At 52.1% G+C, this 19961-nt stretch overlaps 1 long non-coding RNA gene across 1 annotated transcript; it reads right to left on the bottom strand.

The window, feature by feature from the left end:
* Positions 1-810: 810 nt before the first annotated feature.
* On the bottom strand, positions 811-8220 carry LOC139005751 (uncharacterized). Its single transcript, XR_011470697.1, has 3 exons — positions 8180-8220; positions 7894-8046; positions 811-1079 (listed from the first exon to the last, which is right to left on the bottom strand). It is a non-coding gene; the product is annotated as an uncharacterized lncRNA (long non-coding RNA).
* Positions 8221-19961: the final 11741 nt, after the last annotated feature.

Here is a 19961-nt window from a genome sequence, read left to right as displayed (position 1 = left end):
TTTTTTTTTTTTAGTTTATTTGAGCCAAATGTGACAATTGCCGGGAAGCAGAATCTCAACGGATTGCTCCAGGGAATGGCAATCAAAGGAGGAGACTTAAGTGGGTTACACAAAATCTATTGGTGATAGATTAGCAAAGTGTGTTGGGGGTGGGGACCTCGGAATTGGATAAAAAGTAAAGTGATAGACATACTTCTTTTACTTAGATGGGTGCAGTATAGTTAACAGTCAACAACTAACTCAAAAATGAGGGGGGTTATGGTCTAGCGAGCCTGTGCTTTGAGGGGGTGAGGGGGTGGGAAATTACTTTGTTTTTGCAAAGGCGTATTAGGCATGTCATTTTAGGCTTAGTTTAGGTGAAGGTGAACCTTTCTTAGGGAAAAATCCTGCCTTAGGACATGACTACCCACCCTAAACTGCTTTCAGTTAGAAAAAAAGCTTTCATTTCAGACCATCCTTTGTGGTTACTTTAGGTCTGTAGTTTGCAAGGTGGCCAGGCACACGTCTCTGAGCTAGTCAGAGGTGCCTTTCCGTCCACACTGGGTGCTGATCGTGAGCCCCTGGGAGGGCTGGGAGCCGAAAAAGGGCAGGAGAAGCCCAGCTGGCTGACGGAACACCTTTCCATCCATTCTTTATCTCCTTCACCCCTCCTCTTGTCCCCAACTTCGCTGATAAGACAACTGAGGTGACTGTACCGCTGCTCTGGCCTTTCGTAGCTCCAAAGCCGGACAGCCACTGGGTCCGGGCTGCCTGTCGCTACTTGAGCCAATTAAACAGAGACAGGGTTGAATCATACATGTGAGTGTTTATTCCAATAATTCCGGCAGCATGGGAGAGCAGCAGGTCACCCACGGAAGTCTGTTCTGTACCCCCATAAACCAGCTGCTGATACTGGGCAGGACAAACATTACGTGGGGAAGTAGGCCATGTGGGCTGGGGGTTGGACTTCATTGCTTGGACAACAAGGTCGTTCATCTTTCCATGTAACAGGTAGCTCTCGAATGAGAATGGGCAGCATTCCAAGGTTGACTCCCAGGTCCCGGGGGTGCACAACTCCTGGCCAGGTTAGACTGTGCTTTCTTTAATCAGAATCGAACAATCAAGGTTAACAGAGCATGATCAATACTTCTTATAGCTATAGCCATAGCTAGTCCCCAGTGTTCGGTTTCTGCTCCTAACAGCTCCCATTGCCCTTGGGAGAAAGAACAACTCTTTAGCCTGGCACACCCTGCCCTCTGTCCTGGTCCTCCTGCCTAGAACGCCCTCTCACCCATTTGCCAAGCTAGTCATCTTTCAATACTCAGCCCCGAAAGGGATTATGGACCCCAAAGAAAGAGCTAAATCTATAAAATTTATTCTATAGAATAAATCATAAAGGAAAAATCTTGGTGATCTTAGCTTTGGCAGATTTCTCAAGTACAGAACAAAATGTCAGGGGAAAAATTCAACCAATGGAACTTTATAAAAAAAACAAACAGCCGTAACCGGTTTGGCTCAGTGGGTAGAGCGTCGGCCTGCAGACTGAAAGGTCCCAGGTTCGATTCCGGTCAAGGGCATGTAGCTTGGTTGCGGGCACATCCCCAGTGGGGGGTGTGCAGGAGGCAGCTGACCGATGTTTCTGACTCTCTATCCCTCTCCCTTCCTCTCTGTAAAAAATCAATAAAATATACTTTAAAAAACAAACAAACAAACTTCTGTTCTTCAAAAGACAATGTTATGAAAAGATGTTCAACTTCATAGGTCATCAGGAAAATGCAAATTAAAGCCACAATGAGATACCACTACTTTTTTTTTTTTTTTTTTTTTTTTACTACACACCTATTTAAATGGCTAAAATTAAAAAGACTGTTGCCCTGGCTGGGTAGCTTAGTTGGTTATGTTAGGGGCAGAAATAGAATATTGGGGACTAGTTATGGTTGTAAGAAGTATTAGTCATGGCTCTGTTAATCTTGGTTGTTTTGTTCTGATTAAAGAAAGCACATTCTAACCTGGCTGGGAGTTGTATGCCCCCGGGACCTGGGAGTCAACCTTGGAACGTAGTCCATTTTCTTGGACAGATTAACAATCTTGTCCAAACATTGGAGGCCCACCCACATTGCCTGTAACCTGTAACCATTCTTATTCCTTTTGTCCACTTCCCAGGTAATCTTTGTCCTACCCAATATAAACAGCTGGTTTGGAGGGCGGGGTGCAGAGCAGATTTCCCTGGATGACCTGCTGCTCTCCCACACTGCCTGCATTATTGGAATAAACGCTCATATATGATTCACCCCTGTTTCTGCTTAATTGACTCAAATAGTGACAGGCATTGGTTGTCCAGTTTCAGTTAGAGCAGTGGTTCTCAACCTTGGCTGCACATTAGAATCACCTGGGAATCTTTTTAAAATCCTGACTTCTGGGCCTCATCCTCTGGAAATTCTGTTTCTTTGTTATGGGGTGGGGCCACAACATTAGTCACAAAGAAACAGAATTTCCGGAGGATGAGGCCCAGAAATCAGGATTTTAAAAAGATTCCCAGGTGATTCTAATGTGCAGCCAAGGTTGAGAACTACTAAGTTAGAGTGTCATCCCAATATGCCAAGGTTTCCGGTTTGATCCTTGGTCCGGACACATACAAGAATTAACCAATGGCCGAAACCGGTTTGGCTCAGCGGACTGAAAGGTCCCAGGTTCGATTCTGGTCAAGGGCATGTACCTTGGTTGCGGGCACATCCCCAGTGGGAGATGTGCAGGAGGCAGCTGATCAATGTTTCTCTCTCATCGATGTTTCTAATTCTCTATCTCTCTCCCTTCCTCTCTGTAAAAAATCAATAAAATATATTTAAAAAAAAAAGAATTAACCAATGATGCACTCCTATGTTCATAGCAGCACAATTTACAATAGCTAAGATTTGGAAACAGCCTAAGTGCCCATCAGCAGATGAGGGGATTAAAAAACTGTGGTACATCTATCTATACAGTGGAATACTATGCTGCTGTAAAAAGGAAGGAACTCCTACCATTTGCAACGGCATGGATGGAACTGGAGAGCATTATACTAAGCGAAATAAGCCAGTTGAAGAAAGATAAATATCACATGATCTCACTCATTTGTGGAATATAATGAACAACATAAACTGATGAATAAAAATAGATCCAGAGACAGAAGCATCAATCACATGGCCAAACCTTAAAGGGAAGGTAGGGGAGGGTGGGGGTAAGGGGGAGAGATCAACCAAAGGACTTGTATGCATGCATATAAGCCTAAGCAATGGATGCAGACACCAGGGGAGTGAGGGCATGAGCGGGGGTGGGGGGTGGGGGGTTTGGGGGGAGGGCAATGGGGGAATGGGACACATATGTAATATCTTAATCAATAAAGAAAGAGAAAGAATTAACCAATGAATGGGTGGAACAATTGGTGTTTCTCTCTCTCTCTCTAAAATCAATAATAATTTTTAAAAGACTGTCTACTCTTATTGTTGAGATGGAGCAACTGGAATCTCACTGCTGGTGAGAACATAAAACGATGCTGTAAGGAGTCAAAATATGCCACCCCAATAAATATGCTGCAGACAATTGAGAAACAGCAAATGCCAAAATGGCTCTCTGCCTTTGCCCTCGTTTGCCTAGAAGCAGGCTTAGGCTCTTAATCACCTGAGATAACTCCAGATTCTTATCAGCCCAGAGGTGGCACCTAGAGGAATCCACTTAACAAACCTTCCCAAGTTAACCCTTACTTCCCAGTCCTTTCCCCACACGTTTCCCCTGCCACCGCCTGCTGTCTTTTCTTGGTCTTGTCATTTCCCTACAAATGTATTGTTCTTTTTTTTTTTTTTAATATATTTTATTGATTTTTTACAGAGAGGAAGGGAGAGAGTTAGAAACATCGATGAGAGAGATACATCAACCAGCTGCCTCCTGCACATCTCCCACTGGGGTTGTGCCCGCAACCCAGGTACATGCCCTTGACTGGAATCGAACCCGGGACCTTTCAGATGGACAGTCACTCACTTAGCCTTTTATATATATAGACTAGAGGCCTGGTGCACGAAATTCGTGCATGGATAGGGTCCCTAGGCATGGCCAGCGATCAGGGCTGATCTGTGGGGCAACTAGCAGGATGGTCAGGGGACCCCTGCTGGCACCCGCCTTGGCTGGCCTGGGGCCTGCAGGCTGGGGGCAGCTCCTGTGTTGAACGTCTGCACCCTGGTGGTCAGTGAGCATCATAGTGACTGGTCGTTCCGCTGGTTGTTCTGCCGTTTGGTCGATTTGCATATTAGGGTTTTCTTATATAGGATGAGGATGAAAACATGTGTCCACACAAAGACTTGAATGGTCACACTGGCTTGATTTGTAATAGTCCCAAACTGGAAACAACCCACATGTCTATCAGCAGGGGAACAGGTTAGCATATTGTGGTATAACATACACTGGATACTCAGCAATCAAAAGGAATAAACAGCACAGCCGGTGTGGCTCAGTGGTTGGGTGTGGACCAGGAAGTCATGGTTCGATTCCCTGTCAGGGGACACGTGGGTTGTGGGCTCGGTCCCCAGAGGAGGGCATGCAGGAGGCAGCCAATCTATGATTCTCTCTCATCACTGATGCTTCTATCTCTCTCTCCCTTTCCTTTCCTCTCTGAAATCAATAAAGATATATTTTTAACAAGCCAGACCCCCCAAAAAAGAAGCTTACTATTTACATAAATATAAAATTGTATATAAAATGTATATAGAATTATATAAAATTCTAGAAAATCTAATCAGGCCTGGAAGGGGGCACGGACAGGGGTTTACAAAGGACTGTGAGGAAACTTTGGGGAGTGGTGAATAAGTTCCTTATCGTGATTGTGGCGATGATTTCACAGTTTGTACTTATTAAAGCTAATCAAGTTACACACTTGAAATATGTAAAGTTTTGTATGTCAATTACATTTACTAAAAAGATAATTTTAAAAAATGTATTTTTCCATTAATTGACCCTAGAGAAAGAGAAACATCCATCTGCTGTTCCGCTCCTCCATGCATTCATTGGTTGACTCCTGCATGCTCCCTGACCAGGGATCGAACTCGCAACCTCGGTATATCTGGACGATGCTCCAACCAACCGAGCTACCGGGCCAGAGCAACTATATGTCAATCAAGCTGTGGGACAGACTCAGCCTAGATTTTCCTGGTGTTTTCCCTTCACATGATGGGGCCTCCCCTGAGCTCCCTGTGCCCCAGGGGCCCCCACCCAGGGAAGGTGAGCTCCGTGAGGGCGGCCAGGACCGTGTGGAGTTTACCTCCCTATCCCAGAGCCTGGCACAGGCAGCTAGTCCCTACATTTTTCATGAATGAGGCTTAGCAGAGTTAAATTCCCTGCCTATGGTCACACTGCTCACCTGGGACTCAAGGTCAGGTACATCTGTCTCTAAAACACACTCAAGTTCAACAACAACCAGCCGTCCAGAGACTCTGAGCTTGAGGCCGTTGGGGGGTGGTGTAGAAGGTGTAGAAGAAGCAACATCTTTCTCCAACATTGCCCAGCCTCCACGAGCACAGCCCAGGGATGGCCTGGCCAATATGGAGCCTGCCTGTGGCCCCAGGACTGGTCCAACCTGACCAAGGCACTTCCAGGTAGTGCAGACTGTTTAAAGCAGGGGTCCTCAAACTACGGCCCACGGGCCACATGCAAATATAAATATTGTATTTGTTCCCGTTTTGTTTTTTTACTTCAAAATAAGATATGTGCAGTGTGCATAGGAATTTGTTCATAGTTTTTTTTTAAAACTATAGTCCGGCCCTCCAACGGTCTGAGGGACAGTGAACTGGCCCCCTGTTTAAAAAGTTTGAGGACCCCTGGTTTAAGCAATGAGCTCTTAGCAATAGAACTGCGGTCAAAGCTGGCATCCATGACTTATGTGCGTGCACTTTAATCCCTCCCAGCTTTTATTTTCTCGTCTGACAAAATCAGCTCAAGGGGATGTGGTGAGAATTAAGTCGGTTTAATATCTGTAAGAAGCTCAGGATGGGCCTGGGGTGGGAGGGGCTGGCACAGAGGAACTCAGGTTTGGTCAGAGAGCCACATCCAGTTCCTCTTTCAGGATTCTGCCAGAGCCTTTTCCTATCTAGAAATTTCTGGATGGTTCTGAGTAGGGTGGGGTCACTAACATCTGACAAACCTTACTCTCATTTGAGAGTTTTGAATCTCAGCTACCTGATCTTTACTTTTCCTTTTCTCTCTAAAAGTAACTACTTTGAAATGATTTCAAATGTCCAGGGAAGCTGCAAGAATAAAAAGTATAGCCTTAGCTGGTTTGGCTCAGTGGATAGAGCGTTGGCCTGCGGACTGAGGGGTCCTAGGTTCGATTCCGGTCAAGTGCACATGCCTGGGGTTGTGGGCTCGATCCCCGGTGGGGGGCATGCAGGAGGCAGCCGATCGGTGATTCTCTCTCATCATTGATGTTTCTATCTCTCTCTCCCTATCCCTTCCTCTTGGAAGTCAATAAAAATATATTTTTAAAAAATGAATAAAAAGTACAGAGGATTCCTGTATCTTGTCACCTAGATTCACCAGTATTTTGTCATATTGTTTTATCACTCATTCTCTCTCTCCATCACATACATACATACATACCAGTACATTATATATATTATACATATTTCTGGCTCATTTGATAGTAAGTTGCTGACATCATGTCCCTTTACCCCCAAATTCTTTAGCAGGATAGTCTTTTGTAACCGCAGTACAATCATAGACACCAGGAAATTAGACTTCCATACACATTCATTACTAAAACCTATACCTCCGATTCGCCTACCAACCCAGATGGTGCCTTGCATTTCCTTGTCCTGCTTCTTTGCTCTGGGCAGCCAGCGGTTCAGGATCTTGTTTTGGGAAAGTTCAGGCCGGCTGTTTGGCCGTTCTCCCTCTAATTGGGATCGCAGCGTCCGCCCCACCCTGCTCTACGATTACATGAAGCCCCCTGGCCTGTGGGAGGCTACTGAGAAATACTCGTTTCCTGAAACGGGGACAGGGAGGACGACAGGCTGAAGACCTGTGGGAGGGAGGCTTGCTTTGCCAGGACTCTGAGGTCAGCCAGTTAGTACGTGCCGGGCCCCAGGGAGTCGCTGCCTCTGCTCCACCGGAGGCCAGGACTTTGGCCCAAGGGATTAAAACGGGGCAGCTGGGAGCGTGACTCAGCGAAAACAGACCTCGGGACCGTGACTCAGCAAAAAGCCGCCGGTGTCCTTGACTCAGCAAGAAAGGCGCAGCCTCACGCCGGCTGGGGAAAGGATTACTCAGCAGGATCGGGCGCCCCGAGCGGTCCCTGGATGGGAACCCTGCGCGCCTCTTTACCCCAAACCCTGCCTCGTCTCCTCTCCCCGCGCAGGGCTGTTGGGCGGCTTAGAGCCCTGCAGTGGCAGACACTCACCCGGGACCTTAACAAATGCCCCGAGCAAGTGACTGCCACTCGGTCTCCCCAGCAGGGTGGTAACTGCTGGAGTGGCCCCTGGGAGAGTGTTCGCAGGATTGAGTGACTACGATGTCCTTCTGCCCAACTCAAGGCGCACTTGGCGTCTCTCTGGGGCCCGTGTCCCCATCTTAAAACTGAGGTAAGCTCCTTTCCCTTAATGACATCCCATGGGTCTATTGGCTTCCTTGACTTTTAAACAAACAAAATTGTTAAATAATCCTTTTTTGATTTCAGAGAGGAAGAGATAGAAACCTCAATGAGAATCACTGGTCGCTTGCCTCCTGCACGCCCCCTACTGGGGATCAAGCCTGAAACCCAGGCATGTGCCCTTGATGGGAATCGAACCCCGGGACCCTTCAGTTCACAGGCTGACAGTCTAACCACTGAGCAACTGGCTAGGGCTGGCTGCCATTATAATGTCTGTTTTATGCCTTTCCCTCCCTTTTGCTTACCATGACTGTTTTCAAATTAGTGCAAGACCCTTTCACGTAAGCACTATTTCGAAGGCTGCACCAAAATCCATTCAGTGGACATATTCATTCAACACCTTAGTATCCTGAGGGCCCAGCCCCTGCTGTTAAAGGGTGGCTTCCTACTTGTTTTTCCTATTGAGAGAGAAAGATAAGAAGGCATATTTAAAACAAACAAACAAAAAATAATCTCAGTGGCTTTCACACACTAGGGGAGGGGCATAGCTCATGTCAGAGAATTGTCTGGTTTTTTTTTGAAAATACTTACCTGCCTTCCCCTCCCTGCCGAGGTCTGGATGGAAAGGTGAGGCAAAGGGAGGAAAAAAGGGAGGGGGAGGGGGAGGGAGAGGGGAGGGCCTGGGAGGCTGGGGAAGCAGGTCACAGGAGCACGGGCACGTGATAAGAATAGGACCACAGTGGTTTAATGATTACTCACCTTGCTGACTGTGGATAAGAGGTTTTCTTACAGACCCTGGGAACCTGGGGGATGTGTCGAAAGAAGGAAAACAGGGCTATAAAAAGAAACGCATTTTAAAAGCAGACGAGGACAGGACATGCTTTGACTGGGTTGCTGTGCCTGGACCCTGACCCCGTTACGTTCCGGGAGCCGGCCTCAGGAATGTTGACGGTTCTGCAGCCCCAGGACCGGGCGGGGCTGAGCGTTCCAACATCATGGAAGATTAGCCGCCTTGTTATCGGGCTTCGAGCACCTGAAAGGCAGACTGTGGGCCCTCCCTCCTCTTTCCCCGGCTACTCGCCAGCTCGCAGCCGCACGCAGCTTTCTCCCTTGCCTATAAGCAGCCAGCTGGCCCGGTGGGCAAGAGCAGAATGTCCAGGGCGACCTGCTGCTCCCCCATGCAGCTGGCGTTATGGTAACAAATGCTCATATATGATTCAACCCCGTCTCTGCTTAGTTTGGCTCAAGTAGTGCCAGGCAGCCCTGGACCTGTTTAGTGTCCAGTATCACAGGTAAGTAAGCTGGTTTCTCGGGGACGCAAAGGAGGCTTTGTGCCCAGAAATGTTTTAATTAAATTTCTCTCAAAATCAGAAGGGGGGAAAAAAGAATGCAATAATAATAAATATAGAATAATGAAGCCAGCCTGGCTTTATCTATATTCATCTTTATACTACTGCAGTCCTCAACTGCCATTTTATTTTATAATATATTTTTATTTATTTCAGAGAGGAGGGAGAGGGGGAGAGAGATAGGAACATCAACGATGAGAATCACTGCCTCTTTCACGTCCCCCACTGGGGATTGAGCCCGAAACCCGGGCATGTGCCCTGACCAGGAATCGAACCATGACCTCCTGGTTCATAGGTCGATGCTCAACCACTGAGCCACACCAGCTGAGCAAATAAAAATATATTTGCTTTATCACTCATTCTCTCTGTCCAGTACACACACACACACACATACACACACATACGTACATACATACATACATTATATATATATTTCTGGCTCATTATATATTTTAAAAAAGTGTTTTATGCTTTTTTTGATAATGGGTTTAACTAGAACTCCAAGAGCAGAATTCCTGGGTCAACTGTAGATATATGTTTAAGGTTTCTGGAGTGTTTTACTTGATTATAGGTAAAAGTATATTATTAATTTTTATAACTTTACGCCCCACATTTCTATAGAAAATGTAACTTTTATCATCGGGGCTGGGGGTGGGGCAAGTCTGAGTGACAGCAGGAGGAAGGACCACATCAGTGCTCTGATTGGCTGGGAGTGGAGGCCTGAGGGCTCCGCCATGCCGCATCCAGGGAGGGAGGAGCCTTGTCACAGGTTGTGTGGCATGACTTTGACCTGAGCAGCTGGCTAGGCAGCTGGTGTGTGTGTCACGGGTGCTGGGTGGAGTGATGCTGGGGGGAGCAGGCCTGTGCCCCGGAGAAGGTGGGTGGGGTTGAATGGGGAGGGACAGCTCTCCCTCGGATCTCTCCCTCCTACCAGGAGCCCAGCCTCTGCTCCGCGAGAAGGAACAGGTGGACTGAAAAGGCCTCTTTGTGCCCCTGCAGAGTTGGGGGTGAAGCTCAAGGTAGCCTTAGGTCTGTTATGGGCAGAAATGTGGTCCCCCAAGTTCATCTGTCAAGGCCCTAACCCCAATACCTCAGAATGTGACTGTGTTTTAAAAAAATATTTTTATTGATTTCAGAGAGGAAGGAAGTGGGAGAGAGAGATAGAAACATCACTGATGAGAGAGAATCATTCATTGGCCCCCTCCTGCACGCCCCACACGGGGGATGGAACCGTGACCTCCTGGTTCATAGGTCGACAGTCAACCACGGAGCCACACAGGCCGGGCAGCATGTGACTGTATTTGGAGATGGGGTGAAGATGAGGCGAGGAAGTTAAAATGGGGCCCGGAGGGTGGGCCCCAACCCTAAGCCACTGTGTCTTTCCAGGCGGAGGCGTGACCCACAGAGCACGGGCCCAGGGAAAGGCCTGGAGGGCACTCTGAGCTGCCTGCAACCTCGGCGAGAGGCCCCGGGAGAGGCCAAACCCGCTGACGCGTGGACTTTCAACCTGTAGGCCTGTGAGGGAAGAAATGTCTACTGTTTCAGCCACCCAGTCTGTGGTGCTTGGCTAGACTCTAAAACCGGAAGGGGCTCCGGATTAGCAGGCTCATCAACCACCCTTTCCTGTCCGCTCTCTCCTTCTCCCTTTTCACTGAGAAAAAATGCCAGGCCTCCCAAAAAGCCGAAATGAATAGCGCCACGAACACATGCCACCCTGTCCTCAGACCACGCACTGCACAGCTGGGGACGTGCTGCTTCTGTTTCTCTCGCTCCTTCTCTCGTTGCTGATTTTTCTTCCGGAACCACTTGGGAGTACGTCACAGGCATCACGACACTTCACCCATCAGAGCGAGGACACAGTCCACATTGGCATTATGATGCCAAAGGGAGGGATTGCTGATTCTGCAATGTCTCTTAATATCGGCCCACATGCAACTTTCTCCCGTGGTTCCCCAAAAACGGTTCTTTAGCCCCCTCCCCCCCACCCCGGCCCAATCCAGTCAAGGTTGTCTTGTCAGTGTCCTCATGACATAGACTAGAAGAATTGTTTTGAAGAGACAGGTTGGTTACGTTGAAAATGTCCCATGTTCTAGATTTGTGTCACCCAGCTGGTGGGTGGCAGAGTTCAGATGCATTTCAGAACCAGATTTTTAATTTGCCTTGATCAGGCCTGTGACTGAATATGTAGGACAGGAAAGTGCCTTTGTGTCAAACGGGAAGTGACCACTGAGCAAGGGGAAACGAGATCTATTAATACACATGACACTATTCTTCCTTATATTAAACAAATGTGTGTGTGTATATATACACATACATATTTATTCATTTCAGAGAGGAAGGAAGAGGGAGGGAGGGTTTGAAACATCCTATATAATACAAGCCTAATATGCTAAGTGTCTGGTCGTCCAGTTGTCCGTTCAACCAATCAAAGCATAATATGGTAATGATATGCTAAGGTTGCTCAACTGCTCACTATGATGAGCACTGACCACCAGGGGGCAGACACTCTGACTAGGTTAGCTGGCTGCTGGGGTCCAGCAGATCAGGACTGAGCAAGACAGGCCGGACACACCCTGGACCCCCCCCTCAGTCTCTCCCTGGCTGGCCAACCTCCCGTGTCCCTCCCTGGCCCTGATCGTGCATCAGTGGGGTCCCTCGGCCTGGCCTGCGCCCTCTCGCAATCCGGGACCACTTGGGGGATGTTGGAGAGCTGGTTTTGGCCTGATCCTGCAGGCCAGGCCGAGGGACCCCGCTGGTGCATGAGTCACTAGTGCACAAATTCGTACACAAGTCCTCTAGTCAATGATGAGAGAGAATAATCAATCAGCTACCTGATCAGCCGCCCCCTGCATGCCCCCATACTGAGGATCGAGCTTGCAACCTGGGCATGTGCCCTGACGGAATTGAACCGTGACCTGCTGGTTCATAGGTCGATACTCGACCACTGAGCCATGCCAGCTGGGTTGTTTTTCCTTCTAAATCCTGGTGGTTAAGCGCATCCCTAGGACCTGGCTTTGAATCCAGTAGGAATAAGTCCTGTGACCTGGCCAAGCCTCTACATGTCTCTGGGCCTCAGTTTTCTTGTCTGTAAAAGGGGGATAATAATAGTACCTACCTCCAAGGCTTGTCTGAAATGAAATTACCCATGCCAAATATTTTGCATTGCACTTGGCTCATTCTAATTTCTCAGTAGAAAGTAGTGATTACTGTGTTTTTGTCCTTGTGATCATTGATAAAGATAAGTGCCCTGGCCTTGCCACCCGGCTCCTTCCCCACTCCCTGAAGTGAGCAGGCAGAAGACTGGGATATGCATGTAGCTTGAACCTGAGCCCTGCAGGAGGAGAGACGTCACCTGGAGCCTGGTGTCACGGGATTCTCCGCAGGGCACAGGACTCAGGGACACTGGGCTGCACAAGTCCAGGTGCCCTGCTCGCTGTGGACCAAGGGAATTGGCGTCTGAGGAGGTTGCTGCTCCTCTGTGGCACCTGGAGCCCCTCCGGGGGCCGTTCTCCTGTCTCCCTGGTAAATGGTGGGGTCGTTCAATCTGTTCACGATGCAGCGAAGGTGGGCCCCGTGCCAGGGCATGATGAGGACGGGTGTAAGGCGTGGGCTCTGAGCCTCTGTGGCCATTCCACTCCTCCTCGCCAGTGCAGCCGCGGAGGTGCACCCAGAGGGAGGAGTGACCTGGTCAGGAGATCAGGGTCCCGAGAGGTGAGTAAGTTGCCTGGGGGCGGGCAGTTCTAGAGGGAGCAGCCGGTACAAAGGCCCTGGGGTCAGGTGTGAAGGACAGCCTGTGTGTCTGAGTGTCTGGCTCCTGGAGAGTCTGGCAGGACCCTGCCCTCCCTCCTGCACAGCCTTGGAGGCCGGGCCAGCAAGTTCATCTTTAACCTGAGAGCAAGCGAAGGGTTTTAGGACTGTGTTGGGGTTTGGGCGTGCGGACCTGTGAGACAATGTCAGATTAGCCTTTTGAAATTCATTCTGGCCTCGTGTGAGGAAGACACTGCCCGGGGGAGGGCCGAGTGGATGGTCAGTCCCCTCCCTCGTGTCCAGTGAGAGTAGAGTCCTCGGAGTTCAGAGCCCCCGGGTGGCTTCACCGCCTCTCCTGTTGCTCCCGCCTCTTCCTGAGGGTCCTGCTGGGCCTGTGCTGACTCAGACTCGAAACCTCACCCCTTCCGGCTCATTTCCGCAAACCTCCGCTGCTTGTGAGCGGAGCCTTTACGGAAGGTCTCGGGGTGACACTCGGCCACAGAAGACACTTCCACGTGGCATCTTAGGTCTGTCCTTCCAAACCCTTTCAGGGGCCACTGTTCCCTCCCCGCCCTGTACCTGGCCACCTGCAGGGGGTGGCGGCTCACCTGCCCCTGACTCCTCTCTCTGTTGTCTCTGTGCTGTTTTTTAAAAATGTATTTTTATTGATTTCAGAGAGGAAGGGAGAGGGAGAGAAAGACGGAAACATCAATGATGAGAGAGAATCATTGATCGGCTGCCACCTGCATGCCCCCCACTGGGGATTGAGCCCGCAACCCGGGCATGTGCCCTGACCGGGAATCGAACGGTGACCTCCTGGTTCACAGGTCGCTGCTCAGCCCCTGAGCCACCCGACTGGCTGTCTCTGTGTCTCTGAGCTGTCCCCCCCTCTTCCAGGGGGCAATGGAACCTCGGGCCACCTTCCTCTTCCCTGCAGAGGTAAGTTCTCTTTGCAAACCCGACCGAGACATCATAACATCCTTCATTTCCTCCCACCACTGCCCTGGCCCACGCCCAGCCTACCATCTCTCCCCCTGCCTTCCCCCTCCGCCTTTGGGGCCCCTCAGGCAATGTTGCTAACATTCTCCTCACTGGCCCAGTCCAGCCTCAAAGTTCAGTCTCACAGCTGATTTGACTCCCACCACCTCCCCTCCCCTCCCACTTCAGGGATTTGCTGGAGGGACTCAGAGGGGGTGGGGGTGGCTGCTCTTTCGTTGCCCTCCCTCTGGCCTGGCTGTGGGGGGTAGTGGGGGCAGGAAGGCAGAAAAGACCTTGTCCCCTGTCAGCTGGTGCCCCGTGGTCCTGTCTGTGTGACGAGCCTTGGTGTCCTCAGAGTGGCAGGTGTCTGTGTGGGCTCTGGACAGTGGTGATGGAGCAAGGATGCTGATTGGCATGTGTGCTCTGCGGCAGGATGGGGATGGACCAGTGGTGAATGGATGGGAGGAAAGGGACAAGGAGCGATGGAGGAGGGGCAAAAGGCACGGGCTGTTCTCAACCTCCGGCCTCCAACCACCCCTGAGAAGGGACCTGCCCGTCCCTGCCAGCCTCCTGCCTTCGGGTGGCCAGGAAGCTTCTGCAGACTAAACGGTGCCTTCTAGCCCACAGACCTGGGGCCACACACCCATTTGCCTGTGCACACGTGTACACACACACACACACACACACACACACACACACACTGTGACTTTTCTGGTTCCAGGCAGCCTCAAACATAGCCCCTGCCCCAGAGTAAAATGAATCTCATCCTTGCCCAGCAGGTGTGGCTCAGTGGTTGAGCGTCGACCTATGAACCAGGAGGTCACGGTTTGATTCCCAGTCAGGGCACATGCCCGGGTTGTGGGCTTGATCCCCAGTGGGGGGCGTGCAAGAGGCAGCCAATCAATGATTCTTTCGTCATTAATGTTTCTATTTCTCCCTTCCTCTCTAAAATCAATAACAATAAATATATATACATATTTTAAATTTGTATTTATTGATTTTAGAGAAACAGAGCGGGAGAGAAAAAGAGAGAGAGATGGATTTGTTGTTCCACTTATTTATTCATTCATTGGTTGATTCTTATATGTGCCCTGACCAGGGATGGAACCCACAACCTTGGTGTATCAGGATGGTGCTCTAAACAAGTGAGCTACCCGGCCAGGGCAATAAAAATATATTTAAAAAATGCATCTCATCCCAACCTCCGTATGCACCCTTTCTTCCCAGAAAAGAGGACTCAGGGCGGCCTGTCCACTTCCCAGCTGTGTGACCTTGGACTGGTAGCCAAACTTTCTGAGCCTCACTTCTCTCCATAAAATGGAGATTCCCTTTCGTTCCATCTCAGGAGCAGCAGCACAGCGTGTCGCCCCCAAGTGCATCTGCGGGCAGGGAGCACGGACTGCCCCCTTCCCTCCTGGGGTGGGGGGCACCTGCTTCCCGTTTCTGGGGGCTGGGGTGGAGCGAGTGCAGGATGTTCCCAGCTGGGGTTTCACTTCCTTCCTGAGCCTGCCAAGCTCCCCAGAGGCACCCAGTCCCCCTCCCTGTGAGGAGGCTACCCAAGGCCTGGTGACTGCCACCCCCACACCACACTGTCCGACGGATGACCTGTGTGGCAGGTGTCCCCACGCCTGTGGGTGCGGGAGTGGGCGGACCCAGGCCTCACGTCCCCTATCTACTATGAGGGTTTCTTGCCTCTCATTTCTTTCTTCTCTGGAGGGAGGATTGTGGAATTTGGAGGTTGAGTGGGCAGAATGGCCCAGTGGGAAGAGGCCTAAGGATTACTTAATTCACTCCCCTCGGCAATGGATGGGGAAACTGAGGCCCAGAGAGGGGAAAGGGCTCGCCTCAGATCAAGCAGCGAGTCAGTGGCTGTGTGGGCCAGACACTGGGTCCCTCACAACAGGGGACCCCCCACTGCCCTCCCTGAGCTCTTGGGGTGGGGCTGCCTCTTCCCGGGCCTGGCCCGCCAGAATAGGAGCCTCCCAGGCCCCGGCCCTGGGTGGTAGGCAGCCCCTCCCTGCCTTGGGCCTGTCTCCCTGTCTGCCATACCACAGTGGCCCTGCCAAGGTGACTGACCCACTGGAGCTTGGGGCCCTGGTTGCTGGGGCTCCTCTCTCTGTCGGCCACACCTGGAAGGGCAGCCCTAGCAGGGAGTCAGCCCGGTGGTGGGGGAGAGGGTGCAGGCTGGCCTAGGGAGGGGCAGGGAGAGCCAGAGAGTCCTGAGTCAGAGGAGGCACGGGGAGAAGTCGGCCTGGGGGCTGCTGCCTAGCGTGGCCCTGCTCTGGGGAGGGCAGTTGTGAACCCTGCCAGCTCACTACCTTGGATCTGCTCTGAAACACAGCGGGTGGGACCGGGAGGCCAGCCCATGCCCAGGCCCTGTACCTGTGGCCTTTCTTCCACTCTGCCCTTGGTCCCATGGCTGGTCCTTCTTGGCTGTGAAGACCAGGTTGGCCCAAAGATGGACCTGCAAGCTGCCCTCAGGAGAGGAGGCGGGGAGTGAGGGGGATCAGGGTGGTGCTGCCCTGGGGCTGTGTGCAGAGCAGAGCAGTGAGCCTGGGAGAATGCCCAGGGAGTGCAGGTCTATCTGCCTGTGGACTGAGTGAGTCTCCACCTCCCCAACCCCCACACCCCCCAATCTGTTGAAGTCCTAGCGCTCAGGACCTCAGAACCCGACTGTATGCGGACAGGGCTTTTGAAAAGGTGATTAGGCTAAAGGAGGTTACTAAGGTGGGCTGGGTCCTAATCCCACTGGTGGGTGTCCTTATAAGAGGAGATTATGAGAACACAGACACGCGGAGAAGAAACCACCCTGCCGGGCGGGCACTGTGACCTCTAGCCCAGAAAGTACATTCCTGCTGTTTAAGCCCGTCTGTGGTGCCCCCTTGTGGCCACACCAGGTAACTGATGCACTGAGCAAGGGCTTCTGATACAGAGGGTGGGAGGGGTAGTTTGCAGGGGTAAAGACTGGAACTGCACACGTTTGGATGGTTTGTGGGACAATGGGACTCAGACATCACTTCAGGGCTTACTCTGATCACCCGTAAAACGAAACCTCCTCTTCCTTCCTCTTCCACTCCTGTCCTGAGCCATCTGTCCCAAAGCCATTAGGCGGGACCAGGTGCTGCTGGGGTGGGGGTAGGAGGCTGCACTGGGTGAGGAGGGTCTGGGCAGGGGCTCTGGGGTGCACCCGGGCGAGTGGGGACCCACGCGAGGTGAGGAGGGCGTAAGCAGGCTGGGCGGTGGCAGGGGAGACTGGCTACTGGCAGGATTGAGGTCAGCCAGGATAACGGGACCGGGTTTTCCCTGTTGGAGAAGGAAGTCACACACAGGGAAGGGCAGTGCTGGAGGAATCGTGGTGTTGCACTGACGGAGTTATTGGCGTGAACTCTGCTTTTCTACCAATGTAGGTAGAACGGGAAATACACACCCGAATGCTGTGTACACGGAGAAGGCCTCTGTGTGTGTGTGCGCGTGCACGCATCTGCGCACACACCATGGAGAAGGTGCCCACAGCTCAGGGGGCTCACAGGGGACAGGGCTGGGTAGTGCCCACCCAGAGCTCCCATTTGCTGGCCCCCAGCCCATCTCGTCGAACCCTCCCCAGACCCCCGTGGGTCAGGTGTAAACAAGGGCTGGGGATCCCATCGAGTCTCCCCGTAGAGCAAGCCTGTCAAACTTGTGGCCTGCGGGCGCGTGCGGCCCACACGAATGTTTGTGGCCCAGCCAACATAACAGTATGTAAGAAACGTTTTAATGAAAATTTCGTAACTTAATTTTTACAATATCCTGTTATACATAATTATTGACTACAATGTTCGCTAATGACTGGTTACTGTGATCGTGTTGCATTCATTTCCCTTACGCCCCTTACATGCAGGCACACATTTCTCTCCACTAATACCAGCAGCGAATATTTTAGCAGCCGATGGCCACGTCATTAGTCTTGTACTAACCTGTTTGGTGTGTGCAACAGGAAATAATTTCATTTTTGGAGAACAAGAAAAATAGGTTTATTTGCATTATGCTTATTAATTTGTGCAGTTATTCAGTGTCTGGTAAGTTAATGTCCAAGAAAAAATATTTTTTATAAAAATGTTCTATTATTTTATGTTAATGACGACTCATTTACTTCAGCCCTTTGTATTCAGCATGTCTCTATGGAAATAAAGCTGTGTTTCTACGAAAATGGAAGCTTTTGGTTTTTTGCAGCCCACATAAATGTACACCTTATTTGGCCCGAGTTAGCCTTTGAGTTTGACATGCTTGCTGCAGATCCTTTCCGCTCGAGCTCCCAGCCCCACCAGAGAAGTGTGTGGGGTGTGGAGGCAGAGGGCAGTTTGTGTGGGGCTTGGGTTTTGGGACAAAGACTCCTGTGTGGTGGCACTGAGGGCAGAGAGGGGCAGTGCAGGAGCTGGTTGGCAGACACCCTCCCTCCCCAAAGCTGCAGGACCTGCTATGTGTAGCTCTGCTGCCACCTTGTGGTCACTTGGAGCAGTCACCTGAGCTCCTGCCACCTCAAAAGCCTGGTCCAGGACACCTGGGGGATCCTCCTCGCTCCTGGGGTCCCCTTAGGGGCAGCAGCCCAGGCCCAAGGCTGTCGTGGGAGTGGAGGCTGTCCTGGAGGCAGCGAGCATCCTGGAGAGCTAGAGTCCCCAGACCACCGGAGCCAGGGGCAGTGCTCTGGCGGGTGCCTGGCTGGAGGGTACCGTGGTGAGGACGTGTGGAGCATCTTCCCGCAGGTGCTGTCCTTGTCCTTCCAGCTGACCCTCACTGCCACCCCATGAGGGGTGACTGCTGAGCACATTTTACGATGAGCAGAGGCCACGCCAGGCTGTGTGTGACAACTGGAGAGGTTGGATGCTGACATCGGGGGGCAGTGCCCAGGCCGTGTGGGTCCTGGTGGCTCAGGGAGCCAGGAGGGCACGGAGCCTCTGCCAAGGGTTTCCAGGCAGCTCTGGCGGCACCTCCTCGCAGGCCCCAGGGGCTGCCTCCAAGGCGCCCCTTCTCCTGCCCTCCCACCAGCTGGCCTCTCCTCAACCCCCCTGGACATGCGCTGCCTCTGAGGCAGCTGGGCCCAGTAGGAGCTGCTGGTGCCTCATTAATCCTGTTCTGTGGGCACACGGCCGAGGCCCCCGCCAGCAGCTGGCCCACTTTTGTGGGGGCCAGAGACTTCCTGTGGCTGAGTGATTGGTCCAAACGGCCTGCGTCAGGAAACCCAGCCTGGCCAGCACAATGGCTCCTGCAGGCTCCTCAGCTGCCTTCAGCCCAGCAGCCTCTCTCTGGAGGGGCCTGAGGGAGGGGATGGCCCTTCCAGGGGAAGTGGGTGGTCTCCCTGGTCCCCTTCCTGTGGGGCTCTGCGCTGGGCCCCCGCTGCGTCTCCAGCCTTGGCCCCTCCCATCACTCTGCCTGTTTCCCCTCCCTTCATTTCAGAGCAGGTGGCACTTACTGAATTTACGTCTGTCGTTTTGTCCCCTTCCCTCCCATGTGGCCCAACAGGGCTGTCAGGTGGCCATTCACCTGTATCCTCAGCACCGAGGCCCACGCCCTGTGTGCAGCTGGCACTTGGCAGATACCATCCGCACGAGAGAACAAACAACTCGGAACTTCAGCATGAACAGGGCCACCAGCCCCGAAGTCATGGCTGGTTCCCTGGGGCTCCCAGCAGACGGCGTGTAAAGGACCGGGTCCCACTCTCCCGTTACTGAGTATGTGACTAGCCAGTCCTTGTTCCCCCAAGCCTCAGTTTCCCCACTGGTAAGCGGTGGTCAAAACTGTTCTCCCCAGGGCTGTTGGGAGGTGAAAAGGCCTGGCCAGGCACTGCACACAGCAGCTCAGCTGGGCATGGTGGGGAGGGAGGGGGACGTGGAGAGCTGGGGCTGCAGGGGCAGGGGAGGGAGCTCATGGAGCCCATCCCTCTGTCCTGAGACGGCCCGCTCTCCAGGGCTCCCAGGCCAGGTCGTGGGAAGGTCTGTGGGAGTCGGAGCTGACCAGGACTGCTGGCCGCACCGCTTGTGGGCGAGTGTGTGCGCGCCCCGCAGTCACTGCCCCCAGGCGGCAACCATGCAGGCACAGTGGCAAAGGTGCATGTTATGCAAGCGAGGGTCACAGAGCCCAGGTGCGCCAGGGCCTTGCTCCACCACGTGGGCTGAGCACAGAATCCAGCTGCGGCTTCAGACACTGGGCCAGTGTGGTGTGGTGGCAGCCAGCCAGCGGCGGCCCAGGAAGGGCCTCTGGGTGTGACCTGCTGTCACGCCAGCTGGAGAGGCAGCCGGGCCGGCAAGATACAGCCGGGGACACTC

Source organism: Myotis yumanensis, unplaced genomic scaffold, assembly GCF_028538775.1.
Source record: "Myotis yumanensis isolate MYYU_CA2020_CCGP unplaced genomic scaffold, mMyoYum1.0.hap1 SCAF_3, whole genome shotgun sequence".
Lineage (NCBI taxonomy): Eukaryota > Metazoa > Chordata > Mammalia > Chiroptera > Vespertilionidae > Myotis > Myotis yumanensis.
Note: the sequence above shows the minus strand (reverse complement) of the source record. Positions and strands in the feature narration are given on the sequence as shown.